At 47.9% G+C, this 11,323-nt stretch overlaps 1 pseudogene across 1 annotated transcript; it reads left to right on the top strand.

The window, feature by feature from the left end:
• The first annotated feature begins 3,940 nt into the window (after positions 1-3,940).
• Positions 3,941-4,551, top strand: LOC115894380 (annotated as a pseudogene). Its single transcript, XR_004054511.1, has one exon. The product of XR_004054511.1 is annotated as a 60S ribosomal protein L17 pseudogene (transcript).
• Positions 4,552-11,323: the final 6,772 nt, after the last annotated feature.

Raw genomic sequence — 11,323 nt, 5'->3', positions numbered from 1 at the left:
CAAGAGATAACCGACATTAGCCCCTTGATGTTTAAACTTCCAGCCTCTCCCTCTTACAGATTGTGTGTGTATTTATTTTATTTTTACAGAATAAAAATCAACCTATTTCCATTTCACTACGTATTAGTCAATCCAGTTTTTAGTTGCTGTGATCATTCATCATGTGGATGGACATCACTTAACGCTATTAGTCCTAGACCTTTCAACTCAGCACACTTGCATGCAACCCTTTCTCTGTGCAAAGTGCTTCTGTGTTAGGGAAGAGAGGTGAGGAAACCAGGGTCTCTGTCCTTCAGGGGCTCCCTAGCAAGTGTGGTGATTCTCAGCCTTGAATGCATTCTAGAACCATCTGTGGAGTTTTTTTTTTTTTTTTTTTTTTTTTGAGACGGAGTGGGGCTCTGTCGCCCAGGCTGGAGTGCGGTGGCCGGATCTCAGCTCACTGCAAGCTCCGCCTCCCAGGTTCACGCCATTCTCCTGCCTCCGCCTCCCAAGTAGCTGGGACTACAGGCGCCCGCCTCGTCGCCCAGCTAGTTTTTCGTATTCTTTAGTAGAGACGGGGTTTCACCGTATTAGCCAGGATGGTCTCGATCTCCTGACCTTGTGATCCGCCCGTCTCGGCCTCCCAAAGTGCTGGGATTACAGGCTTGAGCCACCGCGCCCGGACCATCTATGGAGCTTTTAAAAGATACCCGCCACTCCACACCTGAGATCAAGTATCTCTGAATTTCTGTAGCAGAGGCCCAGCATCAGTGATTCCAGTGTCCCATTAAGGTGGAGATCTCAGGACCCAAGGGCACAAGCTCCCATCACGATATGCTCAACACCTGCTGTCTCTGAAGCTCCTCTCCTGCCTCCTGTGCCTGGAGGCCAGACAGCTATTCCCTGGGTCTACCAGACCACGGAACTCTTTGGACAATGAATTAACCCTTTGGGTTCTGTACATACGCTCTGCTAACTTCAGCAGCTATGGTCTCTGGGCCCTCCTGCCCATGTGGATGGTTCTGTTCTTCCAGCTCCTCTCTCTGTGTTTTTAAGTGGAGGAAAGAGGCAGGATATTTAGTAAGTAGTTCAAGACAAACATCACAGATATGGGAATCAGAAGACCAGGGTGTTAGGCCTCCCTTGGAGTCCATATGACCCTGGCCTAGCCACTTGGCCTCTCTGGAAGATGGCAAAACAATAAACAATTAGCTTGCTCTCTTCAATACCTATAAACTGGTGGGGCAGTTCTGAGTCTCCAGGGAATTCATCAAATTGGAAAGTGACCGCAACATCTCTGGTCCATAAAGGATTTGTGCCTCTGTACAAATCCAGATGAATGCTGGATTCCAGCAGTCCCTCAGCTGCATATTCTCATGCAGTGGACAACTTGAACAATGCCTGGCCTGAAACGACCTTGCTTTAAGTGATGTTTAACTGACAAAGAAAGCACTGGGCCTGTATCTTCACCTGAAAGATGATGAAGAGACTGCAAATGGGAAAGGGTGGAGGAGAGACAAGAGGCTCCAAGAGCTACTACTGCAACTCACCCAGCTTCACGTGGCTCCCGGGGAAGACTGGGAAACTCCTATGGCAGACTACCCCTCGCGCCCTCCCAGCAATCCACAGGGCCCGAGAGCTGCTTTCTAAACCCTGCAACACAGGCTGGCTTGTCCACATTCATAGCTTTACACAGAGGGACTGCGAAACTAAAAATGTGAATTAAACAGATCCACAGCAGCTACAGATCTTACCCTTCCTGAAATGGGGCATGGCCCATCTGGACATTTATGAAATTGGGCAACTTTGCTCTGGGACACTTCCATCCCCACTTTTATCTCCCCTCCTTTATACCCACTTAACCTGTGTGTGTGTGTGTGTGTGTGTGTGTGTGTGTGTGTGTGTGTGTGTGTGTTGTTGCTTTTTTTTTTCGAGATGGAGTCTGGCTCTGTCGCCAGGCTAGAGTGCAGTGGCACCATCTCAGCTCACTGCAACCTCTGCCTCCCAGGTTCAAGCAATTCTCCTGCCTCAGCCTCCTGAGCAGCTATGGCTACAGGCACAGGCCACCACCCCTAGCTAATTTTTGTATTTGTAGTAGAGACGCGGTTTCACCGTGTTGGCCAGGATGGTCTCGATCTCTTGACCTCGTGATCCACCCGCCTTGGCCTCCCGAAGTGCTAGGATTACAGGCATGAGCAACAGCACCCGGCCTAACCTTTTTGGGTTTTTTTTGAGACAGAGTTTTGCTCTGTCGCCCAGGCTGGAGTGCAGTGCCAGGAACTCAGCTCACTGCAACCTCCACCTCCCGGGTTCAAGCGATTCTCCTGCCTCAGCCTTCCAAGAAGCTGGGACTACCACCGTGCACCACCATGCCCAGCTAATTTTGTATTTTTAGTAGAGATGGGATTTCACTGTGTTGGCCAGGCTGGTTTCAGCCTCCCAAAGTTCTGGGATTACAGGTGTGAGCCACCGCACCCAGCCCCACTTAACCTTTTAAATGCCCAGTGACTCTGGCTCTGTCCTTCCTGTGCTCCCTCCCTTCCTCCCTCCACCATCTCACCCTCATCCCATTCACATGCTACCCCTTCCAGTTAGCCCGAAGAGTTGTTGGAAAAACTATAGACTTCACAATCAAACAATCTGAATTGAATTCCTTACTAACTCTGTGAACTTGGACCAGCTATAAAATCCCTTTGAGCCTGTTTCCTGATCTATGAAATGGGGATAAAGATATTTAGCTGATATAATCATACTTAGCTGATAGGGTTGCTGTGCTAATTATTTAAATTAAAGGTACTTAATAAATGCAAGTTCTATATTTTTCCTCGGAAAGAGTCTGCTCTTATTTCTCAATATAAATTTTATTTTATTATTATTATTACTTTTTGTTTTGAGATAGGGTCTTGCTCTGTTGCCCAGGCTGGAGCGCAGTGGTGCGATCTCAGATCACTGCAACTTCCACCTACTGGGCTCAGCGATTCTCCTGCCTCAGCCTCCCAAGTAGCTGGGATTATAGGCATGTGCCACCACACCTGGCTAATTTTTGTATTTTTGGTAGAGATGGGGTTTTGCCCTGTTGGCCAGGCTGGTTTCCAACTCCTGACCTCAAGTGATCTGCCTGCCTTGGCCTCTCAAAATGCTGGGATTATAGGCATGAGCCGCTGTGCCAGGCCTCCATTATAAATTTTAATCACATCTTCCTTTTCCCTGTCTGGGTATTAATATTTATTATTATTATTATTATTATTATTTCGAGACGCTGTTTCGTTCCTGTTGCCCAGGCTGGAGTGCAATGGCTCCATCTCAGCTCACCGAAACCTCAGCCTCCCAGGTGCAAGTGATTCTCCTGCCTCAGCCTCCCAAGTAGCTGGGATTACAGGCATGCACCACTACGCCTGGCTAATTTTGTATTTTTTAGTAGAGACGGGGTTTCTTCATGTTGGTCAGGCTGGTCTCGAACTCCTGACCTCAAGTGAGCTGCCTGCCTCGGCCTTCCAAAGTGCTGGGATTACAGGTGTGAGCCACCACACACGGCCTACATTTTATTATTAAAAATCATCTTTTTTTGCCGGGCACCATGGCTCATGCCTGTAATCCCAGCACTTTAGGAAGCCAAGGCAGGTGGATCACTTAAGTTCAGGAGTTTGAGATCAGCCTGGGCCAACATGTCCGTCTCTACTAAAAATATAAAAATTAGCCAGGCGTGGTGACACACACCTGTAATCTCAGCTACTTGTGAGGTTGAGGCAGGAGAATGGCTTGAACCTGGGAGGAGGAGTTTGCAGTGAGCTGAGATCAGGCCACTGCACTCCAGCTTGGGTGACAGAGATTCCATCTCAAAACAAATATATATATATATACATATCTTTTCTTCTCTGTTTTTACTACAAAAGCAAGGCATGTTAATTTGCTGAAAACCCAAAGAAGCAAAAAGAAAACATAAAAAAAACACCATAGCTCTTTCCCTAAGTGGCCTGAGGTAATCTGTGAAAATGGTTCGCTATTCACTTGACCCGGAGAACCCCACGAAATCATGCAAATCAAGAGGTTCCAATCTTCGTGTTCACTTTAAGAACACTCGTGAAACTGCCCAGGCCATCAAGGGTATGCATGTTCGAAAAGCCACGAAGTATCTGAAAGATGTCACTTTACAGAAACAGTGCGTACCATTCCGACGTTACAATGGTGGAGTTGGCAGGTGTGCCCAGGCCAAGCAGTGGGGCTGGACACAAGGTCGATGGCCCAAAAAGAGTGCTGAATTTTTGCTGCACATGCTTAAAAACGCAGAGAGCAATGCTGAACTTAAGGGTTTAGATGTAGATTCTCTGGTCATCGAGCATATCCAAGTGAACAAAGCACCTAAAATGTGCCGACGGACCTACAGAGCTCATGGTCGGATTAACCCATACATGAGCTCTCCCTGCCACATTGAGATGATCCTTACTGAAAAGGAACAGATTGTTCCTAAACCAGAAGAGGAGGTTGCCCAGAAGAAAAAGATATCCCAGAAGAAACTGAAGAAACAAAAACTTATGGCACGGGAGTAAATTCAGCATTAAAATAAATGTAATTTAAAGGAAAAAAACAAAACAAAACAAAACAAAAAAACACCATAACCCTACCATCAGCACATTTATAATAAACACGACTTGTTGAGTAGTATAAGCTAGAAAATATGATCAGCTCATGATGTTATTTTTAAATTTAATCCTCACAACCTTATAAAATAGATACTATTTAAATCACCATCCAACACGTGATTAAACAAGGCCGGGTGCGGTGGCTCACACCTGTAATCCCAGCACTTTGGGAGGCCGAGGCGGGCAGATCACTTGAGGCCAGGAGTTCGAGACCAGCCTGGCCAACATGGTGAAACCCTGTCTCCACTAAAAATATAAAACTTAGCTGGACATGGTATAATCCCAGCTACTTCGGAGGCTGAGGCAAGAGAATCGCTTAAACCTGGGAAGTGCAGGTTGCAGTGAACCAAGATGCCATCCAGCCTGGATGGCAGAGTGAGACTGTCTCAAAAATAAAAATAAAACAATAATTAAAAAAATTTTTTTAAATATATGATTAAACAAAATTTCAGAGAGGTTAGGTATCCTGCCCAAGTTCACACAGCCAGTGAGGAGCCCAGCTGGGATTTGCACCCAGGTCTGTCAACTTAAACTGTAAGGATTTATTCCCTATTTAGAGGCTTGTTTTTTGTTTCTTGTTTTTTGTTTGAGACGGAGTCTCACTCTGACGCTCAGGCTGGAGTACAATGGCACAATCTCGGCTCACTGCAACTTCCGCCTTCCGGGTTCAAGTGATTCTCCTGCCTCAGACTCCCGAGTAGCTGGGATTACTGGTGTGTACCACCATGCCCAGCTAGTTTTTGTATTTCTAGTAGAGATGGGGCTTCACCATGTTTGCCAGGCTGGTCTTGAACTCCTAGTCTCAAGTGATCCGCCCCCCTTGGCCTCCCAAAGTGCTGGGATTACAGGCATGAGCCACTGCGCCCAGCTATTTAGAGGTTTTCAAGGAGCTGAGAGGGTATTTGGAAGCCGAGAGCTGTTTCTGGGGGCCCAGAAGTATTTATCTTTCAGCAGCCTCCACTCAGGAGTTCCCTGCCTGGCTGGCTATCCCTGGCCATCCCTGGCCACACCCACCTGCCCACCAGCCTTCCTCAGTTGCATCATCCTTACTGACTGCAACAGCAATATATTCGCTTGTAACCCTGTGGGGGCTACTACAGAATACAAACAGAGACTTGGCTGGTGAGGCTGCTGACACAAGAGCTTGAGGCTTTGCTCCTTTTTTTTTTTTTTTTTTTTTGAGACAGAGTCTCACTCTGTCGCCCAGGCTGGAGTGCAGTGGTGCAATCTCAGCTCGCTGCAACCTCTGCCTCCTGGGTTCAGGTGATTCTCATGCCTTAGCCTCCTGAGTAGCTGGGATTACAGGTGTGTGCCACCACGCCAAGCTAATTTTTGTATTTTTAGTAGAGATGGAGTTTCCCCATGCTGTTCAGTCTGGTCTCGAACTCCTAATTTCAAATGATCCACCTGCCTCGGCCTCCCCAAGTGCTGGGATTACAGGCATTAGCCCAGGCCCAGCCCCATCACTACTTTGTAAAGTGACCTTGGGCAAGTCCCTTGAGAGTCCCCATCTCTCATGGAAATAATAGCAATTAGTTTTTCCTGTGGTTCTGAAGGAGGTAAAGTATTATATACAAGACCACCCAGATAGTTTAAATGCCATATAACATGGAATATAATGTTACTGAGATAACTAAAGGCAAAAATAATGTGTATATAACATGCTTACAATGTTCAAAGGGTAGTTGACCATTTTAGATTTGAGAACACACACAGGCAGACCCATCAATACCTGAGGAATACCTTAGTCACAGATAGGCAAATGTGTATTGATCAGAAAATGTACCTGACATGCAAACCCAGAACAGGTAAGTTTGATGTGGCAGTGGACAGAGGAAAGCTGGGACCCTGAGGTTAAGACTGAGATTGGGCTGGAGTCAGGAGAGTCTGGGCTGAGGGTAGAATTCCCACTTATTATGGGATCCAGTGGGCCCCTTCATGGAAGAGGCTGAGTTTCATATTCCTAGTCTATCTGATTTGAAGAGTTCCTGGAACCTGGGGAGACACCCCACAGGCTTTGTCTAAGGACTATTTGCAGCTCTTTGAACTTCAGAATAGGAAGACTAAAGTGAGAAGTCAGAGCAGAGAGTAAACCAAGGCTACTTCAAATGCTCAAAACCAGGGGATGGGTCCTACTGCTTTCCACATGTGAGCATGGCCAGCCCAACCAGCCCAGAGCCCTCAAAGTCAAGCCCCTCACTGGTCAGCCTCATGGCATTCTTGATCTAACGCCCTGTGGCTTTAAACAGCCAGCTTCTGCAAAAGGAATAAGAAAGTCTTGTATTTCTTCTGGGCTCCTACAGGCTCTTTAAAACAATGCTGTTTCTGTTTCAGATAATGATCCCCTGAAATGACCTGTGCACTCCTGCAACTTGTCACATGCCCAGTCAATAACAAATTGACCAACTGACATTCTTAGAGGCACCACTGAAGACCCAGTGCTGGGTTGGACCTATGGGGAGACCCAGAGGTTCATAACTCTGTCTCTGCCCTCAAGGTGTTTAGCATCCACGGATTTGGGTGGTATTTGAGTCACTTTGGACCTCACCATGGACACAGGAAAAAAAATCCAGGAAGTGTCTTCCTCAGTGTCAGCCTGAGCAAAATAATGCCCCAGGTGACATTTCCCTGTGTATGGAAATGTTTACACAGGGATTGCACTGTGCAGAGCGCTATACCACATGGATTTGCCTCTGTAGGTTGTACTATACTTGCACATTTCCAAGCGCTGAGGAAGGGAAGGTGAGAAACATGGTGATGAGCCCCACCGTGGCCAGCACTGTGCCAAGAGAACTTTAAAGGTGGTGGTTTTAGCCTTACAACCACCTGGGTGGCCAGTATCTTCATTCTCACTCTGCAGTGGAGAGATACAGCTTTAGGTACTGAATGCTCTGACTCAGGCAGCTGGGGCTGAGAGTGCACCCTCATGAGCCAGTGGGGAAGAAGTCTGGTGGCAAGGTAGCTGGCAGCTTAGGAAGCACCTGGGCTGCTTGCTAAGGAGTGGGACTTTCTTCCAGAAGCTACAGGGGGCCCAGTACAGTAGTGAAAGAGCCATCTGAGCAAGTCTATTGGAAAGCTGCCCGGCAGCTGTGTGAGGGCTGGGTGGGGAAGGGGTGGGAAAGATTGCAGAATGAGATTAGGGAGAGGACTGTGGAAGGACAGATCTGTTTTCCCTCCTCCCCCTATCCCATGCATACCGAATAACAGTCTCTGGAATCAAAACAAGCATTTTATTTTATTTATTTTATTTTATTTTACGAGACAGTGTCTCAATCTGTCACCCATGCTGGAGTACAGTGGTGCAATCTCGGCTCACTGCAACCTCTGCCTCCCGGGTTCAAGCGATTCTCCAGCCTCAACCTCCCGAGCAGCTGAGACTACAGGTGAGTGCCACCATGCCTGGCTAATTTTTGTATTTTTAGTATAAATGGGGTTTCACCATGTTGGCTGGCTGGTTTTGAACTCTTGACCTCAAGTGATTCACTTGCTCAGCCTCTCAAAGTGCTGGGATTACAGGCATGAGCCACCGTGCCTAGCCAAAGCAAACATTTTAATAACCCATTTTAAAATTTTAGACCCAAGTTAGTGACCCCTGTATTAATTTTGGTAATCAAAAGTTGGCTAAATTAAGCCAGCTGAGTGAGACAAGGTTGTGCTGTGAGCACTACCCTGGCAGGTGGCTGCTAGGACAACATGCTAGAAAAGATTGGCCATCTTGACAGAGGGAGAGCAGCGGAAGGCATTGACAGGGTTTGGGATTTAGGCAGACCTGAGGTTGATTTCTGGCTTAGCCATTCACTGTCATGAGACATTGAAAACATCATTTAATCTCTCTGATCTTCTTTACTTCATCCTTAAAATAAGGGTCAGCTGGGTGTGGTGGCTCACACCTATAATCCCTAGTACTTTGGGAGGCTGAGGCAGGAGAATCACTTGAGCCCTGGAGTTCGAGACTAGCCTGGGCAACACAGGGAGACCCACATCTCTACAAAAAAATACAAAAATTAGCCAGGTGTAGTGGTGTGCACCTGTAGTCCCAGTTATTTGGGAGGCTAAGGCGGGAGGATTACTTGAGCCCCGGAGGTCAAGGCTTCAGTGAGCCCTGGTCACTATATTCCAGCCTAGACAACGGTGAGACCCTGTCTCAAAAACTACACTACACTGCACTGCACTGCACTACACTACACTGCACTATGGATCATCAACTTTCTCTTGCATGATTGCACAAGTACTATATTCAAAGTGACTAGCACACCACTGGTACTTGGTAGGGGCTAGCTAATATCCTTACTCGGACCTAGAAGCCACAGTGATGGCGCACGTCTGCTTGGCTCTTTCCTGTGGAGCAGCACTGCCCTTCAGTGGCTAAACAGGGAATGACATGTGTGCCAGCTGCTCCCGCCCCACCCTGCATTCCACATGTCTGAAGAGTTGTTTAAGGGTCAGACCTGCTGCATGTACTTTTCACAAAAGTTGGAGCCCTACCTTGGCCAGCAGGTGACAGGTCCCACTGTCCCCAGGACAGGGCGACCTCAAGGCCAGTGGATTCTGAATCTTGGACTGGGAAGAAAACACAATCTCAAGTAGTCTTGGAACAGCTCTCTAGAGATGGCCATGACCTCCAACCCACTCCACTCTAGCCACAAGAATAGTGTGAATGAAAAGCAAATGCCAGTGGCACATTCTGGCACCCCTTGGCAAAACAAGTAAGGAAGCCACTCCACAGACACTTAGTAGGCACTGTCCAGGCCTGTGGGTCCGTGCTAGGCTGCAGATACCATGGCCAACAAAAAGGAAGCTGACTATTTAGTTGGGAGAAGGACATTAACAAAACAATCACCCAAATATATACTTGCAGACTATAATAAGGATCTGAAGGGAAGGCTCAGGGTGCTGACTCCACCCAGGACAAGATAAGGGGTGCTCCTTGGTGCTACCGTGCTACCGTGGGCTCCATGAGCAACTCCTGGCCAAGCCGCTGCCCCTGGGGCCTGTGCACACTGTGAACATTGAAATGCCCACTTCTGGAAGTGGGCTAATGTGGCTCTGGGCTGTCTACGCCTCCAGCTGGCACACAGGAGTCAGGGAAGTCACCAAAAGATGAACAGGCATTAGTGAGTACTGGTGGAAACCCAGGAGCGGGAATGCCATGCTCAAAGGCTGTGAGGTGGGCCCGACATGGTGGCTCACACCTGTAATCCCAGCACTTTGGGAGGCCGAGGCAGGAGGATGGCTTGAGCCCAGGAGTTTGAGACCAGCCTGGGCAACATGGTGAAACCCTGTCTTTACAAAAATTAAAAAAAAAAAAAAAAAAAATTAGCTGGGTATAGTGGTATGCATCTGTAGTCTCAGCCACTCAGGAGGCTGAGATGGGAGGATTGTCTGAGCCCAGGAGGTAGAGGCTGCAGTGAGCTGTGATTGTGCCACTGCACTCCAGCCTAGACAACAGAGCAAGACCCTGGCAAAAAAAGGCCCCGAGGTGGGGTCCCATGGGGATATCTTTGAGGAAATGTGTCTGAAGCCCAGAAACCCAGAACAAGAGTAGTGCAAGTGACACTAGGGCAGTAGGCAGGGCAAAGCCTGAGGCACTGGGGGGCAATATCGGGGGTGTGGTCTTGATCCTAAGACAGTGGGACACCACAGACAGTGCTCCTGCCTCCCTGCCAGCTGTCCTCCTCCAGGGATAAGGCCCCTCTTGCTGCCTCCCTCCTCCCCTCACTGCCCAGGGTACCTCCATCAAGTCTTTTCTGGATTTCATCCTTTTCTCCCAACTCCTGGAAACATCCTCTCAAATTGTGTCTGGGATTTTTTTTTTCTTCCTCCCTTCTTACCACAGTAAAATTCTGTTAAATAAAAACTAGCATTTAAAACCATACTCTGGGCCAAGCTCAGTGGCTCACACCTATAATCCCAGCACTTTGGGAGGCTGAGGCTGGCATATCACCTGAGGGCAGGAGTTCGAGACCAGCCTGGCTGACATGGTGAAACCTCATCTCTATTTAAAATAATGAAAATTAGCTGAGCATGGTGGCGCATGGCTGTAATGCCAGCTGCTCGGCAGGCTGAGGCAGGAGAATAGCTTGAATACGGGAGGTGGAGGTTGCAGTGAACTGAGATCATGCCACTGCACTACAGCCTGGGAGACAGCGCAACACTTCATCTCAAAAACAAACAAAAAAAACATACTCCAGCCAGGCCCAGTGGCTCTCGTCTATAATCCCAGCACTCTGGGAGGACAAAGTGAGAGGATAGCTTGAGCCCAGGAGTTTGAGACCAGCCTGGGCTACATGGCAAGACCCTGTGTCTAAAAAGATTTTTCTTTTTTTTTTTTTTTTCTGAGACAGAGTCTCGCTCTGTCATCCAGGCTGGAGTACAGTGGTGTGATCTCGGCTCACTGCAATCTTTGCCTCCCAGGTTCAAGACATTCTCCTGCCTCAGCCTACCAAGTAGCTGGAACCATAGGCACACGCCACCACGCCTGGCTTTTTTTTTTTTTTTTTTTTTTTTTTTTGGATTTTTAGTAGAGACGGGGTTTCATCGTGTTAGCCAGGATGGTCTCAATCTCCTGACCTTGTGATCCGCCTGCCTCAGCATCCCAAAGTGCTGGGATTACAGGCTTGAGCCACCATGCCCGGCCAAAAATTTTTCTTAATTAAAAAAAAAAGCCCCACATTCACACTTCTAAGCTGCAAGGATTTCTTGCC

Source organism: Rhinopithecus roxellana, chromosome 17 (genome assembly GCF_007565055.1).
Source record: "Rhinopithecus roxellana isolate Shanxi Qingling chromosome 17, ASM756505v1, whole genome shotgun sequence".
NCBI lineage: Eukaryota > Metazoa > Chordata > Mammalia > Primates > Cercopithecidae > Rhinopithecus > Rhinopithecus roxellana.
The sequence above is the reverse complement of the archived record's forward strand: the minus strand, read 5'-3'. Positions and strand labels throughout refer to the sequence as shown.